The following is an 18,679-nucleotide window of genomic DNA, read 5'->3' on the forward strand; positions in this document are numbered from 1 at the left end:
TCGCTCATCTAGCCTTCTCTGCTGCACCTAGGTGCACCAAGGCTTATTAGCATAAGCCTTTAATCTATTGTTCTCAGCTGCAATACAATACAGAGAGAACAATACAGCAGGGGATATTACAGCAGGGGATTAAGTCTGACAGCACTGGCTCAATTAATCCTATTAAATGGATAGATGAGAAGGGCTCCGTCTGTATGATAATTATCCATTTTGCAGAGTTCACATGTAGCATGGATAAACTCAATACAATGTGCAGCTGCTGTTGAGATACGGTCACCATACCGGTGTTCGTGATGCTGGCAGTCGGAAATACCGATCCCGGAATACCAGCAGAGCTGAGAATACCGACGCAGAGATTCCGACATTGATCACAGTGTCGATGCCAGAATTCCAACTGTCGGCATCCTCGGGGCTAGGGAGTGTTGGGAGGGGGGGGGGGGGGTGTTATGGTTAGGCTGCTGGGGGGGGTTAGGGCTAGTCTGTGAGGAGGGAGGACTATGGTTAGGCACCACCACAGAGGGATAGGGTTAGGCTGCGTGGGTGGGACGGTTAGGGTTAAGCTGTGGGAAGTGGGTTTAGGTTTATGCCCCACCTGGGAAGGTTAGGTTAGGCTGCGAGGGGGGGGGGGGGGGTTAATGTTAGGCTGCGGGGAGAGAGGGTTAGAGGGGTAGGAGGTTAGGGTTAGCATACGTACTTAATAGGCATCGGAATCCTGCACGCTGGGATACCGCTGTCGGTATTCTGGCCACCGACATCCCAAGCGCCAGGATCCAGATGCCAAGCCCTGCTGTTTTGTTAAGGGTCAAGGGTCAGTAGTGCTTTTACACCCATATAAAACACATAGGAGACATACAGTATAGTGCAATATACAGGTTTTATTGGCGGCACAGCAAACAGGTTTATTTGGGTACTTCTGGCAGTAACAGAAGCAGGTAAGATGTACACAATGACAAGGTCCGATCATGGGTTGGAAGCAAGTGCCGATGTCCATGGCAGCCAGAATTACTACCTTATGCTACAGAGAATATCTGTCCAACTTCCTGTGTATAGTCACACCGCGTAATGCTTTACCTCTACAGCTGCAGCACACCGGCGTTCCGGATATCCGCAGTCAGAATACATATGCCGGAATCCTGACACTGGTCACAAGACTGATGCCAGGATCCCAACATCGAACACAATGCCATAGCCAGAATCTCAACTGCCAGCATCCTGACTGTAAGAGTGCAGGGGAGGGTTAGGGTTAGGCTGCAGGGGAGGGTTAGGGTTAGGCTGCAGGGGAGGGTTAGGGTTAGGCTGCATGGTGAGGGTTAGGGTTAGGCTGCATGGAGAGAGGGTTAGATTTAGGCGGCAGGGTGAGGGTTAGGTTTAGGGTTAGGCTGTGGGGAGAGAGGGTTAGGTTTAGGCATTAAGGGGGGACTTTGGGTTAGGCACCACCGGGGAGTGCTAGGGTTAGGCTGCAGGGTGTTGGTGGGGAGGGATAGCATCAGGCTGTGGGAACGGAGGGTTAGTAGGCGGGTTAGAACACTTTCCAACAAGTTGCCGGGATGCTACGCATCAAGATGCCGCTGTCAGTATGCTGAATGCCAGCATACCAAGTGCTGGGATACTGATACCATCCTGTAAAAGCACTCATTCTCACCCCATGCTTGGTTCTAAATATCCGTTTGACACAGGCATCCTATTTCCATCCATATGCCTAGATTAAGCTTAGAAGTTGTGTTGTACGCCCTTGGTACTCCTGTGAGACAAATCTAATCTGTGCATCCGCAGAGTAACCGCCCAGTTGCCAACCAGAAATGGCCATTGTCAGAGTGGCCATACACGGAGCAAGCCCACCCGCCCTTTTATCATCCCTCAATATGTGCATGCATGTTGGGGTGCATGCACAGTCTGCGATTGCTTCCCTCTGTGCATGCGCAGTCTACTGATAATCGTGGGATGCCTCCGATTTTGTTCTTACGTCCTACACACAATCAGTGCCACAAAGTTTAGAAGCAATAAATCCAAATAACAAAAGAAGCAAATGGAGAAAAGATGATCATGAGTAGGTCGAGTTCAGGAAAGGGAGAGTTCAACAGAATCACAAACAAGCCAAGGTGAAAAACACAGCGAAACAGGATACCAGAGCTATGCCAGACACACTGGCAAAATCTGTCCAGTGATTGCCGGTCACTGCTTGTTTGGCAACAACTAAGATTATAGAAGAAGCATAGCGCACTCTCATTGGGCATGCACCAGGACATTTCCCAACCCTGTAGAGCAACAATGTCTACGGCGACACACATTAGGTGGACACCTATTGGTCAACAGTGACTAGGTCAACACAGGAAATAGGTCGACATGGAAAAAGGTCAACTTGAGTTTAATGTTTTTTTGGTGTCGTTTTCTTTGCAAAGTGGCGAGGAACCCCAATTAGTGCACCGTGTCCCCTCGCATGGCTCGCTTCCCTTTTCATGCTTCGGGCAGGTTACCATTCCCAATTGTAGTCCATGTGGATCATAAAGTATGAAAAAGTTTAAACAATGGAAAAAAAATAGAAAAAATCATGTCGCCCTTTTTCCATGTCGACCTTGTTCATATCGACCAAATGGTCGTGTTGACTTATTGTCTGTGTCATCCTACTCAATATCGACCAATAGGTGTCAACCTAGTGTGTGTCGACCTAGACAGTGTCGACCTAGAGTCCGGATATTGTATGAGCAATATCCTAACATTGATAAAAAAGCAAAATGAAAGGACAGCGCTTTACGCTAACTGATGAACCAAGCTGCTATAGGAGTATGGAGGGAATCCACTTATCCCAATGTTATGTTAAGAAACCAAAATAAAATCTCCAAGCGCTCTGGTATCAGATGTTGACACTTCTATTAAATTAATGATCAAACATTTTTATATAAGGAATATTTTATTTAAAATATAAGCACAAAAAGAATACACAATTATTAAATGTATATCTATAAAAAATGTGAGTCCTAGTACCGGTATACTGACATACAAACAATACAACATAGAACATATATTTAAAGGTAAAATGCCTCCACAGGTTTTTCAACTTAGAGGATAATTGGTCCTTTATAGTGTGCTGGGTAATAGATCCCAAGCTTTTGTAGTGTCCTTGTTTGGGAGTCTGCTGTAAATATGACTCAGACAAAGTCCATAATCTTCCAGGGCATTCATCAACATAGACAAAAAAGTCACTTTTAAAAGTTGGGAATCGCCTCAACTTACTTGTACATCCGTGGGTGTCAGAAAAAGCATAGCATCAGATGTCCGCCGGCAGACGTGATATGGTGCTCTAGTATCAACTAGTTTCGCCTGTCTAGCAGGCTTCGTCAGGATAACCAAGTGCACCCTCTGTCATGCTTTTAAAGCTCCCTCTGACAGCGGTTCCCATGGAGACGGATAGACACTTCCGTTCCTCCGGTAATGGTTCCTATGGAGACGGGTAAACACTTCCGCCCCTCTGAAAACGGTTCCCATGGAGACGGATCGACACTTCCGCCCCTCGTCTCACTTATAGCCTTGCTTCCGCCCTTAGTTCAGTTTTCTATGTCGTCTTCACTGTTAGACAGCTTCCGCCCTTCTTTCATAGAGTCCTCCTCCACAGGACGCGTCACTTCCGTCCTCTTTCCTCACCGTTGTCATGGCTATGAATGCTTCGTTCACATTTCCATTTAACTTCCTCCATCTGTTCCGCCCTTAGTTCCCTTTGATAGCGGTTTCCTTGGGAACGTGTATAGAACTTCCGCCCCTCTTTTTATTTATGATATAGCTTCCGCCCTTACTCCAGCTTAGTATGTCACCTTCATTGCTTACAGCTTCTGCCCTTCTTTGTCAAACATTATTCTCTAGTAATGGGATTGGTTTTACCCCCTTGTTTAAACACACAGACAAAACAACATAAATCACAGTGACTTAAAATCTTTTTAGATAATTACTTAATACCTAATTTTTTTAGAAAATATATATATATATCTTTTTATAAGGGATGTATATGTTTATACCAAATATTTAATATTTAATAAATAAACAGAGGTGATACTGATAGAACCAGTCCTTTTTCAATTCTCTTTCAGAAATGGATGCAGGTCCCATTCAACATTGAGGCCTCCCGGTATTAGTGTTCCTAGATTGAACATTGTTCTTGCTTCTTCCTTCAATAACAAGTCATTCCAGTTTCCACCTCTCCAGGGTTTCTTTACCATTTTAATACCTATAAACTTTAAACCTGAGGGATCACTATTATGTTTCTTGGTGAAATGTTCTGGAATGCTGTGATGTTCCATATTTTTCCTTATATTATTTAGATGTTCATTAATTCTGACGTATAGGTTGCGGTACGTCTTCCCCACGTATTGTAGCCCACATGGGCATATAAGTAAATAAATCACCCCTTTCGAATTACAGGTAATTCTTTCATTTATTTTATATTCCTTTCCTGTTTTACTTGATGTATATTTTTGAATTGGTTTCGTCGATGTGTTCTTAGTTTTTTTACAGGCTATACAATTATGACAATTGAAGAAACCTGGTTCTGATTCTTTTAGCCAAGTTTCTTTCCCTTTTGTCTCTTTCCTAAGGATCCCTTTTACGATTTTATTTTTTATTGTAGGCGCTCTCCTGAAGATCACTTTTGGTTTCCTGGGTAGAATATCTTCCAATTCTTTATCGGCTTTCAAGATATGCCAATGTCTAAAAATACTTTTTTCTAATAAACCTCGTTGGCTTGAATAATTCGTTAGGAACAGAATTTCATCTTGGATGTTCTTCTTTTCTTTATAGCGAAGGAGATCATTTCTGTCTATTAGATCCACTTCTTCTTTTTTAGGCTTGATCTTTCATAGTTCTTATTCTCAAATTGTTGAATTAATTTCCTAGTTTGTTGTTCATAATCTTCTTTCCTTGAGCAGTTTCTCCTAATCCGCTTCATCTGCCCCTTTGGAATATTCGAAAGCCACTTCGGATGGTGATTACTCTGGAAATTTAAATAGCTGTTGCAGTCTACATCCTTTGTAAAAGTTCTGGTCTCTATTTTATTCTCCTGAATGAATATAGTAAGATCTAAAAAATTCACGCTAAATTCACTGATTTCTTTTGTGAATTCTAAGTTAAACACATTATTATTTAGCTGCTCAATAAATTTCTCTAAGTCCATGGACTTTCCATTCCAAATAAGGATGACATCGTCGATATATCTTGCCCATAAGACGATTTTATTCAAATATGGGTTATTCTTCCATATATGCTCATTTTCCCATTGTGCGAGAAATAAATTAGCGTAAGAAGGGGCAAAGTTTGTGCCCATGGCTGTGCCTTGGGTTTGGATATAGCAATCATCTGCATATCAGAAATAGTTATGATTAAGAGTGAATTTTATTCCTTCCAAAATAAAATCAATTTGATCTTTACTCAAACTTGATTCATTTGTAATAATTTTCCGGACATTTTCCATTCCTTGATCATGTTTTATTGAGGTGTACAATGACTTTATGTCACATGTAGCCAATAGGTAGCCCTCTTTCCACATAATTCCATTTAATTTATTTCAAATTTGCGTGGTATCTTTAATATAACTTTGCTGATTAATTACAAAGGGTTTTAGAAATGTATCTATATAACAAGAAAGATTGAAGGTTAACGATTGGATTCCAGCTATTATTGGCCTTCCCGGTGGAGTGGTTTGATCCTTATGGATTTTTGGCAGATGATAGAAGTAAGCCATCATCGGATATTCTGGATAAATGAACTTATATTCATCTTTTGTTAAGATCCCTTTCTCCAGAGCTTCCTTAAGGATTTTTTCTAGTTCTTTTCTGAATCCATCCGTAGGGTCTTTCTGTAGAAGTTGGTAGGTTGTTTCATCACTTAGGAGTCTTCTTGATTCTTTATCATATTGGTCTGTGTCCATAAGGACAATACCCCCTCCTTTATCCGCCTGTTTAATCACGATCTTTTCATTCTTTTGTAACATTTTGAGGGCCTTACTCTCGTTCTTAGTTAAATTCCATTTTCCTTTCTGTCTGATGTTGTCCGGTATTCTTCTGATATCATCTTCTACCATTCTTTGGAAAGTGGTAAGGTAGTGGTCTTTCAGATGGGCTGGATAAAACGTAGATCTTTCCTTTAGGTTTGAATGTTCAAATCCGTCCAATCTTGTTTCTCTTTCTCCTATATTCTCTTTTTCTTTCCGCTTAAAAAACTTTTTCAACGTGATTTTTCTAATGAACTTCTCCAAATCTATAAAAGTATTAAATTTATCAAGAGTATTCGTCGGTGCAAATTTTAGGCCTTTCTGCAAAATTGATGTCTCAGAGGCACTTAGGTTATATTTACTTAAGTTGAATATCCCCTGTGTTGAGACTTCTTCGCTGTTTTTTTCAGTTTTTTCTTTTGACCTGTTTTTTGTTCCACCTCGCTTTCCCCTTCTGTTGTATTTGAATCTCTCTTTCGTCTCCGTCTATTTTTCATGTTTAGGTCTGGTGATTTTTTTGGGATTGCTCCTAGATTTAAAGAGGAGGTGTTCTTCTGAGCTAGTTCTAAAAAAGCATCTAGAAAAGCTTCTGTATCATCCACTTCTTCATCTTCTTCCTCTACTGAATGTTTTTCTCCACTTCTTGGTTTGCTTTTTCCTCTATTATTCAATCTTGCCATCAATGTTCGAGCTGAGACATCAAGTTTTTCTTGGTGATCTTCTCTCCCATGATTAAAACTTTTTTTCAAAGTCTCCGCTGTAGGATATCTATCTCTCCTATATCTATAAGGAGCCTCATATCTTCGTTCTTCTCTTTCCAACCTCCGATATCCTTCCTCATTATTCCAGGTGCTTGGATACCTGTCTGTCATTTGTTTCCTGGTTATTGGTGACCTCATTCTAGTACGTGATTGTTCCCAATACCTATCATTGAGGTTCCTACTTCTATAACCATACTTCTCATTTGGTATTGGATAGATCTGTTCCCTAATTCTATCCCTCTCTTTCCGTTGATTTGAATTATCTCTGGTCGTATTCCATTGACGAGCCAAACGGTAGTCATTTCTTGGTCTATTTTCTATTCCGTTCGTTTGGTTTTCTATTTTCCAATTTCTGAAATCCCCCTTGTAGTCTTCCAAATCCCTGACAAGTTTCTTCCGTTTCTGCTCAATTACTTCATTTTCTATTTTCTGAAGTTTATTCTTAGTCAGGGTCTCGAGGTTCAGATAATCTGTCAGTTTCTCTAGGGGTTTGAATTTTTTTCGTATATTAAGAATTTCTTCCTCTAGATCTCTAATAGATGCTTCCCTGTCATCAATAATTAGTTTCATTAAACGAAAAGAACATGCATCTAATATGTCATTCCATTTTTTTTGCAAATTCACCATTTTTTGATAAAAATGATGGTACTTTGGTCATTCTTAGACATCTAGGGATCATCTGTTTTTCAATATATTTCCCAAGTGTGGTACCTTCCCACCATTGTTTAATTTCTTGTATCTGTAATTTTTCTAATCTAGTATATAATTCACAAAATGTTTCCTCCGTCACCTCTGTTATTGTTTGTGGGGTTCTTCCTTGTACTGGTATTAAATCATTTAATAACCTTATACGTTCTTCTTTATTGAGTGTCATCGTGCGAATAGCTGCTGCCCTTTAAGTGGAAAAAGACTTTAAAAAAGCAAAATGAAAGGACAGCGCTTTACGCTAACTGATGAACCAAGCTGCTATAGGAGTATGGAGGGAATCCATATATCCCAATGTTATGTTAAGAAACCAAAAGAAAATCTCCAAGCGCTCTGGTATCAGATGTTGACACTTCTATTAAATTAATTATCAAACATTTTTATATAAGGAATATTTTATTTAAAATATAAGCACAAAAAGAATACACAATTATTAAATGTATATCTATAAAAAATGTGAGTCCTAGTACCGGTATACTGACATACAAACAAAACAACATAGAACATATATGTAAAGGTAAAATGCCTCCACAGGTTTTTCAACTTAGAGGATAATTGGTCCTTTATAGTGTGCTGGGTAATAGATCCCAAGCTTTTGTAGTGTCCTTGTTTGGGAGTCTGCTGTAAATATGACTCAGACAAAGTCCATAATCTTCCAGGGCATTCATCAACATAGACAAAAAAGTCACTTTTAAAAGTTGGGAATCGCCTCAACTTACTTGTACATCCGTGGGTGTCAGAAAAAGCATAGCATCAGATGTCCGCCGGCAGACGTGATATGGTGCTCTAGTATCAACTAGTTTCGCCTGTCTAGCAGGCTTCGCCAGGATAACCGAGTGCACCCTCTGTCATGCTTTTAAAGCTCCCTCTGACAGCGGTTCTCATGGAGACGGATAGACACTTCCGTTAATCCGGTAATGGTTCCTATGGAGATGGGTAAACACTTCCGCCCCTCTGAAAACGGTTCCCATGGAGACGGATCGACACTTCCGCCCCTCGTCTCACTTATATCCTTGCTTCCGCCCTTAGTTCAGTTTTCTATGTCGTCTTCACTGTTAGACAGCTTCCGTGCTTCTTTCATAGAGTCCTCCTCCGCAGGACGCGTCACTTCCGTCCTCGTTCCTCACCGTTGTCATGGCTATGAATGCTTCGTTTACATTTCCATTTAACTTCCTCCATCTGTTCCGCCCTTAGTTCCCTTTGATAGCGGTTTCCTTGGGAACGTGTATAGAACTTCCGCCCCTCTTTTTATTTATGATATAGCTTCCGCCCTTACTCCAGCTTAGTATGTCACCTTCATTGCTTACAGCTTCTGCCCTTCTTTGTCAAACATTATTCTCTAGTCATGGGATTGGTTTTACCCCCTTGTTTAAACACACAGACAAAACAACATAAATCACAGTGACTTAAAATCTTTTTAGATAATTACTTAATACCTAATTTTTTTAGAAAATATATATATATATCTTTTTATAAGGGATGTATATGTTTATACCAAATATTTAATATTTAATAAATAAACAGAGGTGATACTGATAGAACCAGTCCTTTTTCAATTCTCTTTCAGAAATGGATGCAGGTCCCATTCAACATTGAGGCCTCCCGGTATTAGTGTTCCTAGATTGAACATTGTTCTTGCTTCTTCCTTCAATAACAAGTCATTCCAGTTTCCACCTCTCCATGGTTTCTTTACCATTTTAATACCTATAAACTTTAAACCTGAGGGATCACTATTATGTTTCTTGGTGAAATGTTCTGGAATGCTGTGATGTTCCATATTTTTCCTTATATTATTTAGATGCTCATTAATTCTGACGTATAGGTTGCGGTACGTCTTCCCCACGTATTGTAGCCCACATGGGCATATAAGTAAATAAATCACCCCTTTCGAATTACAGGTAATTCTTTCATTTATTTTATATTCCTTTCCTGTTTTAATTGATGTATATTTTTGAATTGGTTTCGTCGATGTGTTCTTAGTTTTTTTTACAGGCTATACAATTATGACAATTGAAGAAACCTGGTTCTGATTCTTTTAGCCAGGTTTCTTTCTCTTTTGTCTCTTTCCTAAGGATCCCTTTTACGATTTTATTTTTTATTGTAGGCGCTCTCCTGAAGATCACTTTTGGTTTCCTGGGTAGAATATCTTCCAATTCTTTATCGGCTTTCAAGATATGCCAATGTCTAAAAATACTTTTTTCTAATAAACCTCGTTGGCTTGAATAATTCGTTAGGAACAGAATTTCATCTTGGATGTTCTTCTTTTCTTTATAGCGAAGGAGATCATTTCTGTCTATTAGATCCACTTCTTCTTTATTCTTTTTTGGGCTTGATCTTTCATAGTTCTTATTCTCAAATTGTTGAATTAATTTCCTAGTTTGTTGTTCATAATCTTCTTTCCTTGAGCAGTTTCTCCTAATCCGCTTCATCTGCCCCTTTGGAATATTCGAAAGCCACTTCGGATGGTGATTACTCTGGAAATTTAAATAGCTGTTGCAGTCTACATCCTTTGTAAAAGTTCTGGTCTCTATTTTATTCTCCTGAATGAATATGGTCAGATCTAAAAAATTCACGCTAAATTAACTGATTTCTTTTGTGAATTCTAAGTTAAACACATTATTATTTAGCTGCTCAATAAATTTCTCTAAGTCCATGGACTTTCCATTCCAAATAAGGATGACATCGTCGATATATCTTGCCCATAAGACGATTTTATTCAAATTTGGGTTGTTCTTCCATATATGCTCATTTTCCCATTGTGCGAGAAATAAATTAGCGTAAGAAGGGGCGAAGTTTGTGCCCATGGCTGTTCCTTGGGTTTGGATATAGCAATCATCTGCATATCGGAAATAGTTATGATTAAGAGTGAATTTTATTCCTTCCAAAATAAAATCAATTTGATCTTTACTCAAACTTGATTCATTTGTAATAATTTTCCGGACATTTTCCATTCCTTGATCATGTTTTATTGAGGTGTACAATGACTTTATGTCACATGTAGCCAATAGGTAGCCCTCTTTCCACATAATTCCATTTAATTTATTTCAAATTTGCGTGGTGTCTTTAATATAACTTTGCTGATTAATTACAAAGGGTTTTAGAAATGTATCTATATAACAAGAAAGATTGGAGGTTAACGATTGGATTCCAGCTACTATTGGCCTTCCCGGTGGAGTGGTTTGATCCTTATGGATTTTTGGCAGATGATAGAAGTAAGCCATCATCGGATATTCTGGATAAATGAACTTATATTCATCTTTTGTTAAGATCCCTTTCTCCAGAGCTTCCTTAAGGATTTTTTCTAGTTCTTTTCTGAATCCATCCGTAGGGTCTTTCTGTAGAAGTTGGTAGGTTGTTTCATCACTTAGGAGTCTTCTTGATTCTTTATCATATTGGTCTGTGTCCATAAGGACAATACCCCCTCCTTTATCCGCCTGTTTAATCACGATCTTTTCATTCTTTTGTAACATTTTGAGGGCCTTACTCTCGTTCTTAGTTAAATTCCATTTTCCTTTCTGTCTGATGTTGTCCGGTATTCTTCTGATATCATCTTCTACCATTCTTTGGAAAGTGGTAAGGTAGTGGTCTTTCAGATGGGCTGGATAAAACGTAGATCTTTCCTTTAGGTTTGAATGTTCAAATTCGTCCAATCTTGTTTCTCTTTCTCCTATATTCTCTTTTTCTTTCCGCTTAAAAAACTTTTTCAACGTGATTTTTCTAATGAACTTCTCCAAATCTATAAAAGTATTAAATTTATCAAGAGTATTCGTCGGTGCAAATTTTAGGCCTTTCTGCAAAATTGATGTCTCAGAGGCACTTAGGTTATATTTACTTAAGTTGAATATCCCCTCCGTTGAGACTTCTTCGCTGTTTTTTTCAGTTTTTTCTTTTGACCTGTTTTTTGTTCCACCTCGCTTTCCCCTTCTGTTGTATTTGAATCTCTCTTTCGTCTCCGTCTTTTTTTCATGTTTAGGTCTGGTGATTTTTTTGGGATTGCTCCTAGATTTAAAGAGGAGGTGTTCTTCTGAGCTAGTTCTAAAAAAGCATCTAGAAAAGCTTCTGTATCATCCACTTCTTCATCTTCTTCCTCTACTGAATGTTTTTCTCCACTTCTTGGTTTGCTTTTTCCTCTATTATTCAATCTTGCCATCAATGTTCGAGCTGAGACATCAAGTTTTTCTTGGTGATCTTCTCTCCCATGATTAAAACTTTTTTTCAAAGTCTCCGCTGTAGGATATCTATCTCTCCTATATCTATAAGGAGCCTCATATCTTCGTTCTTCTCTTTCCAACCTCCGATATCCTTCCTCATTATTCCAGGTGCTTGGATACCTGTCTGTCATTTGTTTCCTGGTTATTGGTGACCTCATTCTAGTACGTGATTGTTCCCAATACCTATCATTGGGGTTCCTACTTCTATAACCATACTTCTCATTTGGTATTGGATAGATCTGTTCCCTAATTCTATCCCTCTCTTTCTGTTGATTTGAATTATCTCTGGTCGTATTCCATTGACGAGCCAAACGGTAGTCATTTCTTGGTCTATTTTCTATTCCGTTCGTTTGGTTTTCTATTTTCCAATTTCTGAAATCCCCCTTGTAGTCTTCCAAATCCCTGACAAGTTTCTTCCGTTTCTGCTCAATTACTTCATTTTCTATTTTCTGAAGTTTATTCTTAGTCAGGGTCTCCAGGTTTTGATAATCTGTCAGTTTCTCTAGGGGTTTGAATTTTTTTCGTATATTAAGAATTTCTTCCTCTAGATCTCTAATAGATGCTTCCCTGTCATCAATAATTAGTTTCATTAAACGAAAAGAACATGCATCTAATATGTCATTCCATTTTTTTGCAAATTCCCCATTTTTTGATAAAAATGATGGTACTTTGGTCATTCTTAGACCTCTAGGGATCATCTGTTTTTCAATATATATCCCAAGTGTGGTACCTTCCCACCATTGTTTAATTTCTTGTATCTGTAATATTTCTATTCTAGTATATAATTCACAAAATGTTTCCTCCGTCACCTCTGTTATTGTTTGTGGGGTTCTTCCTTGTACTGGTATTAAATCATTTAATAACCTTATACGTTCTTCTTTATTGAGTGTCATCGTGCGAATAGCTGCTGCCCTTTAAGTGGAAAAAGACTTTAAAAAAGCAAAATGAAAGGACAGCGCTTTATGCTAACTGATGAACCAAGCTGCTATAGGAGTATGGAGGGAACAACAAACTAGGAAATTAATTCAACAATTTGAGAATAAGAACTATGAAAGATCAAGCCTAAAAAAGAATAAAGAAGAAGTGGATCTAATAGACAGAAATGATCTCCTTCGCTATAAAGAAAAGAAGAACATCCAAGATGAAATTCTGTTCCTAACGAATTATTCAAGCCAACGAGGTTTATTAGAAAAAAGTATTTTTAGACATTGGCATATCTTGAAAGCCGATAAAGAATTGGAAGATATTCTACCCAGGAAACCAAAAGTGATCTTCAGGAGAGCGCCTACAATAAAAAATAAAATCGTAAAAGGGATCCTTAGGAAAGAGACAAAAGGGAAAGAAACTTGGCTAAAAGAATCAGAACCAGGTTTCTTCAATTGTCATAATTGTATAGCCTGTAAAAAAACTAAGAACACATCGACGAAACCAATTAAAAAATATACATCAATTAAAACAGGAAAGGAATATAAAATAAATGAAAGAATTACCTGTAATTCGAAAGGGGTGATTTATTTACTTATATGCCCATGTGGGCTACAATACGTGGGGAAGACGTACCGCAACCTATACGTCAGAATTAATGAGCATCTAAATAATATAAGGAAAAATATGGAACATCACAGCATTCCAGAACATTTCACCAAGAAACATAATAGTGATCCCTCAGGTTTAAAGTTTATAGGTATTAAAATGGTAAAGAAACCCTGGAGAGGTGGAAACTGGAATGACTTGTTATTGAAGGAAGAAGCAAGAACAATGTTCAATCTAGGAACACTAATACCGGGAGGCCTCAATGTTGAATGGGACCTGCATCCATTTCTGAAAGAGAATTGAAAAAGGACTGGTTCTATCAGTATCACCTCTGTTTATTTATTAAATATTAAATATTTGGTATAAACATATACATCCCTTATAAAAAGATATATATATATATATTTTCTAAAAAAATTAAGTATTAAGTAATTATCTAAAAAGATTTTAAGTCACTGTGATTTATGTTGTTTTGTCTGTGTGTTTAAACAAGGGGGTAAAACCAATCCCATGACTAGAGAATAATGTTTGACAAAGAAGGGCAGAAGCTGTAAGCAATGAAGGTGACATACTAAGCTGGAGTAAGGGCGGAAGCTATATCATAAATAAAAAGAGGGGCGGAAGTTCTATACACGTTCCCAAGGAAACCGCTATCAAAGGGAACTAAGGGCGGAACAGATGGAGGAAGTTAAATGGAAATGTAAACGAAGCATTCATAGCCATGACAACGGTGAGGAACGAGGACGGAAGTGACGCGTCCTGCGGAGGAGAACTCTATGAAAGAAGGGCGGAAGCTGTCTAACAGTGAAGACGACATAGAAAACTGAACTAAGGGCGGAAGCAAGGATATAAGTGAGACGAGGGGCGGAAGTGTCGATCCGTCTCCATGGGAACCGTTTTCAGAGGGGCGGAAGTGTTTACCCATCTCCATAGGAACCATTACCGGAGGAACGGAAGTGTCTATCCGTCTCCATGAGAACCGCTGTCAGAGGGAGCTTTAAAAGCATGACAGAGGGTGCACTCGGTTATCCTGACGAAGCCTGCTAGACAGGCGATACTAGTTGATACTAGAGCACCATATCACGTCTGCCGGCGGACATCTGATGCTATGCTTTTTCTGACACCCACGGATGTACAAGTAAGTTGAGGCGATTCCCAACTTTTAAAAGTGACTTTTTTGTCTATGTTGATGAATGCCCTAGAAGATTATGGACTTTGTCTGAGTCATATTTGCAGCAGACTCCCAAACAAGGACACTACAAAAGCTTGGGATCTATTACCCAGCACACTATAAAGGACCAATTATCCTCTAAGTTGAAAAACCTGTGGAGGCATTTTACCTTTAAATATATGTTCTATGTTGTATTGTTTGTATGTCAGTATACCGGTACTAGGACTCACATTTTTTATAGATATACATTTAATAATTGTGTATTCTTTTTGTGCTTATATTTTAAATAAAATATTCCTTATATAAAAATGTTTGATCATTAATTTAATAGAAGTGTCAACATCTGATACCAGAGCGCTTGGAGATTTTCTTTTGGTTTCTTATCCTAACATTGATGTCTTTATTTGCACTTGTTTGGATACAACTTTAGTGGCATTTGTGAATTTTAATACAAATGATTTGAAATTGGTTTGAAGGGTTGAGCGCTGAAGAATGCGCTATCAAGTTTAGCTTCAGATTATTCACGTTCAAAAGATTTCTCAATCACAATCATTATCTGTTGATCATTATCATGTGGATCATTGAACAAGAAAATTAGTTGGGGTGAAAATAAATTTCTCTAACGTCCTAGTGGATGCTGGGAACTCCGTAAGGACCATGGGGAATAGCGGGCTCCGAAGGAGGCTGGGCACTCTAGAAAGATCTTAGACTACCTGGTGTGCACTGGCTCCTCCCACCATGACCCTCCTCCAAGCCTCAGTTAGATTTCGTGCCCGGCCGAGGTTGGATGCACACTAGGGGCTCTCCTGAGCTCTTAGAAAGTTATAGTCTTAGAATTTGTTATTTTCAGTGAGACCTGCTGGCAACAGGCTCACTGCAGCGAGGGACTAAGGGGAGAAGAAGCGAACTCGCCTGCTTGCAGCCGGATTGGGCTTCTTAGGCTACTGGACACCATTAGCTCCAGAGGGATCGACCGCAGGCCCAGCCTTGATGTTCGGTCCCGGAGCCGCGCCGCCGTCCCCCTTACAGAGCCAGAAGCAAGAAGATGGTCCGGAAAATCGGCGGCATGAAGACTCTGTCTTCACCAAGGTAGCGCACGGCCAGTGGCGGTTCTTGCCACGGGCAAGCAGGACTTTTGCCCGGGGCGCCGCCTTCCGGAGGGCGCTGGTGCCATCCGGAGGGCGCCGCACCGTGGCAAGATCCGCCACTGCTGCCCGCTGTGTCCCCCGTCCGCCTCCGCTGCCCGCTGCCGTCCCCGTCCTCGGCGCCTCCTGTGAAGGGAACTAGACGCTATGCGTCTAGTTTCCCTTCGTGGAGAGTAACTGCTGAGCGGTGCGCGATGACGTCATCGCGCACCGCACAGCAAAGGTCCTCTCCACGAAGGGAACTAGACGCATAGCGTCTAGTTTCTCTTCGTGGAGAGGACCTTTTGCTGTGCGGTGCGCGATGACGTCATCGCGCACCGCTCAGCATTCAAGCGGCGCTTTCAATGTACAGGGGGCGTGACTCACCACGCCCCCTGTATTAGGCCACGCCCCTTTCCTGCCCGGGGCGCTCTGCGCCCTTGAACCGGCCCTGCGCACAGCACTGCAGCTGTGCGCCATTGCTCCTCTCACACACTTCACACTCCGGTCACTGAGGGTGCAGGGCGCTGGGGGGGGCGCCCTGAGGCAGCAATAAAAACACCTTGGCTGGCTAAAATACCTCAATATATGGCCCCAGGGGCTATATATGAGGTAAATACCCCTGCCAGAATTCCATAAAAAACGGGAGAATAGGCCGCGAAAAAGGGGCGGAGCCTATCTCCTCAGCACACTGGCGCCATTTTTCCCTCACAGCTCGGCTGGAGGGAAGCTCCCTGGCTCTTCCCTGCAATTCTACAGTACAGTAAGAGGGAAAAGAGAGGGGGGGCATTAAAATTGGCACTGTATACAGTATATTATATAAAAGCTATTAGGGACATAACTCAGTTAGTCCCTGTATATATATAGCGCTCTGGTGTGTGCTGGCATACTCTTACTCTGTCCCCCCAAAGGGCTTTTGTGGGTCCTGTCCTCGTTTAGAGCATTCCCTGTGTGTCTGCGGTGTGTCGGTACGGCTGTGTCGACATGTTGAATGAGGAGGCTTATATGGTGACAGAACAGAGGCCGATATATGTGATGTCGCCCCCTGTGGGGCCGACACCAGAGTGGATGGATAGGTGAAAGGTATTAACCGACAGTGTCAACTCCTTACATAAAAGGGTGGATGACGTAACAGCTGTGGGACAGCCGGCTTCGCAGCCCGCGCCTGCCCAGGCGTCTCAAAGGCCATCAGGGGCTCAAAAACGCCCGCTCTCTCAGATGGCAGACACAGATGTCGACACGGAGTCTGACTCCAGTGTCGACAAAGTGGAGACATATACACAATCCACTAGGAACATCCGTGACGTGATCCCGGCAATAAAAAATGTGTTATACATTTCTGACTTTAACCCAAGCACCTCTAAAAATGGGTTTTAGGTTTGGGGAGAAAAAACAGGCAGTGTTTTGTTCCCCCATCAGATGAATAAATGAAGTGTGTGAAAGCGTGGGTTCCCCCGTTAAGAAACTGGTAATTTATAAAAAGTTACTGATGGCGTACCCTTTCCCGCCAGGTGGATAAGTTACGCTGGGAGATATCCCCTAGGGTGGATAAGGCGCTCACACGTTTGTCAAAAAAGGTGGCACTGCCGTCTTAGGATACGGCCACTTTAATAGGTACCTGTTGATAAAAAACAGGAGGCTATCCTGAAGTCTGTATTTACACACTCAGGTACTAGACTGAGACCTGCAGATAGTGCTGCTGCAGCGTGGTCGGTGACCCTGTCAAACAGGGATACTAGTTGGCAAACATAAAAACATATTAAAGACATCGTCTTATATATGGGGGATGCACAGAGGGATATTTTGCCGACTGGCATCCAAAATAAATGTAATGTCCATTCTGTCAGGAGGGTATTAGAGACCTGTCACTGGACAGGTGATGCTGACTTAAAAAGCGCATAGAGAGCCTTATAAGGGTGAGGAATTATTTGGGGATGGTCTCTGGGACCTCGTATCCACAGCAACTGCTGGGAAGAAATAATTTTACCTCAGGTTTCCTCACAGACAAAGGTACAGTCCTTTCGGCTTCAGAAAAGCAAGCGGGTCAAATGGCGCTTCCTTTCTGTACAGAGACAAGGGTAGAGGGAAAAAAGCTGCACCAGTCAGCCTGTTCCCAGAATCAAGATTCTTCCCCCGCCTCCTGTGAGGCCACACCATGACGCGGGTGCTCCACAGGTGTAGCCAGGTACGGTGGGGGGCCGTCTCAAAAATTTCAGCAATTAGTGGGCTCGCTCACAGGTGGATCCCTGTTTCTTTCAAGTAGTATTTCAGGGGTACAAGCTGGAATTCGAGATGTCTCCCCCCAGCCGTTTCCTAAAATATGCCTTGCTGACAACTCCCTCAGGCAGGGAGGCTGTGCTAGAGGCAATGTATAAGCGGTATTCCCAGCAGGTAATACTCAAGGTGCCCCTACTTCAACAAGGACGGGGTTACTATTCCACACGGGTTGGGGTACCGAAACCGCATGGTTCGGTGTGACCCATTTTATATTTAAAATCCTTGAACACAAAAATTCAAGTTCAAGATGGAATCGCTCAGGGCGGTTATTCCAAGCCTGGATGAGGGGGATTACATGGTATCCTGGGACATCAAGGATGCTTACCTGCATGTCCCCATTTACCATCCTCGCCAGGAGTACCTCAGATTTGTGGTACAGGATTACCATTACCAAGTCCAGACACTGCCGTTTGGACTGTACATGGCACCGAGGGTGTTTTATCAAGGTAATGGCCGAAAGATACTCCTTCAAAAAAAGGGAGTTGTAATTATCCCGTACTTGGACAATCTCGTTATAAGGGCGAGGTCCAAGGAGCAGTTGGTAGTCGGGGTAGCACTATTTTGGAAAGTGCTACAACAGCATGGTTGGATTCTAAACAGTCCAAAGTCACAGCTGGTTCCTATGACACGTCTACTGTTCCTGGGGATGGTTCTGGACATAAACCAGAAATAGTGTTTCTCCCGGAGGAGAAAGCCAAGGAGTTGTCATCTCTAGTCAGAGACCTCCTGAAGCCAAAATAGGTAGCGGTGCATCATTGCACACGAGTCCTGGGAAAAATGGTAGCTTCCTACGAAGCAATCCCATTAGGCAGGTTCCATACAAGAACTTTTCAGAGGGACCTGTTGGACAAGTGGTCCGGATCGCATCTTCCGATGCATAGGCTGATAACCCTGTCTCCAAGGACCAGGGTATCTCTACTGTG

General features: G+C 41.2%; 1 long non-coding RNA gene across 1 annotated transcript in view; it reads right to left on the bottom strand.

The window, feature by feature from the left end:
• The window catches only part of LOC134987440 (uncharacterized), a 49,789-nt gene that overhangs the window by 24,104 nt on the left and 7,006 nt on the right, over positions 1-18,679 (bottom strand). The gene's annotated exons all lie outside the window — the stretch shown is intronic.

The sequence above is a fragment of the Pseudophryne corroboree genome, chromosome 2, assembly GCF_028390025.1.
Source record: "Pseudophryne corroboree isolate aPseCor3 chromosome 2, aPseCor3.hap2, whole genome shotgun sequence".
Taxonomy (NCBI): Eukaryota; Metazoa; Chordata; class Amphibia; order Anura; family Myobatrachidae; genus Pseudophryne; species Pseudophryne corroboree.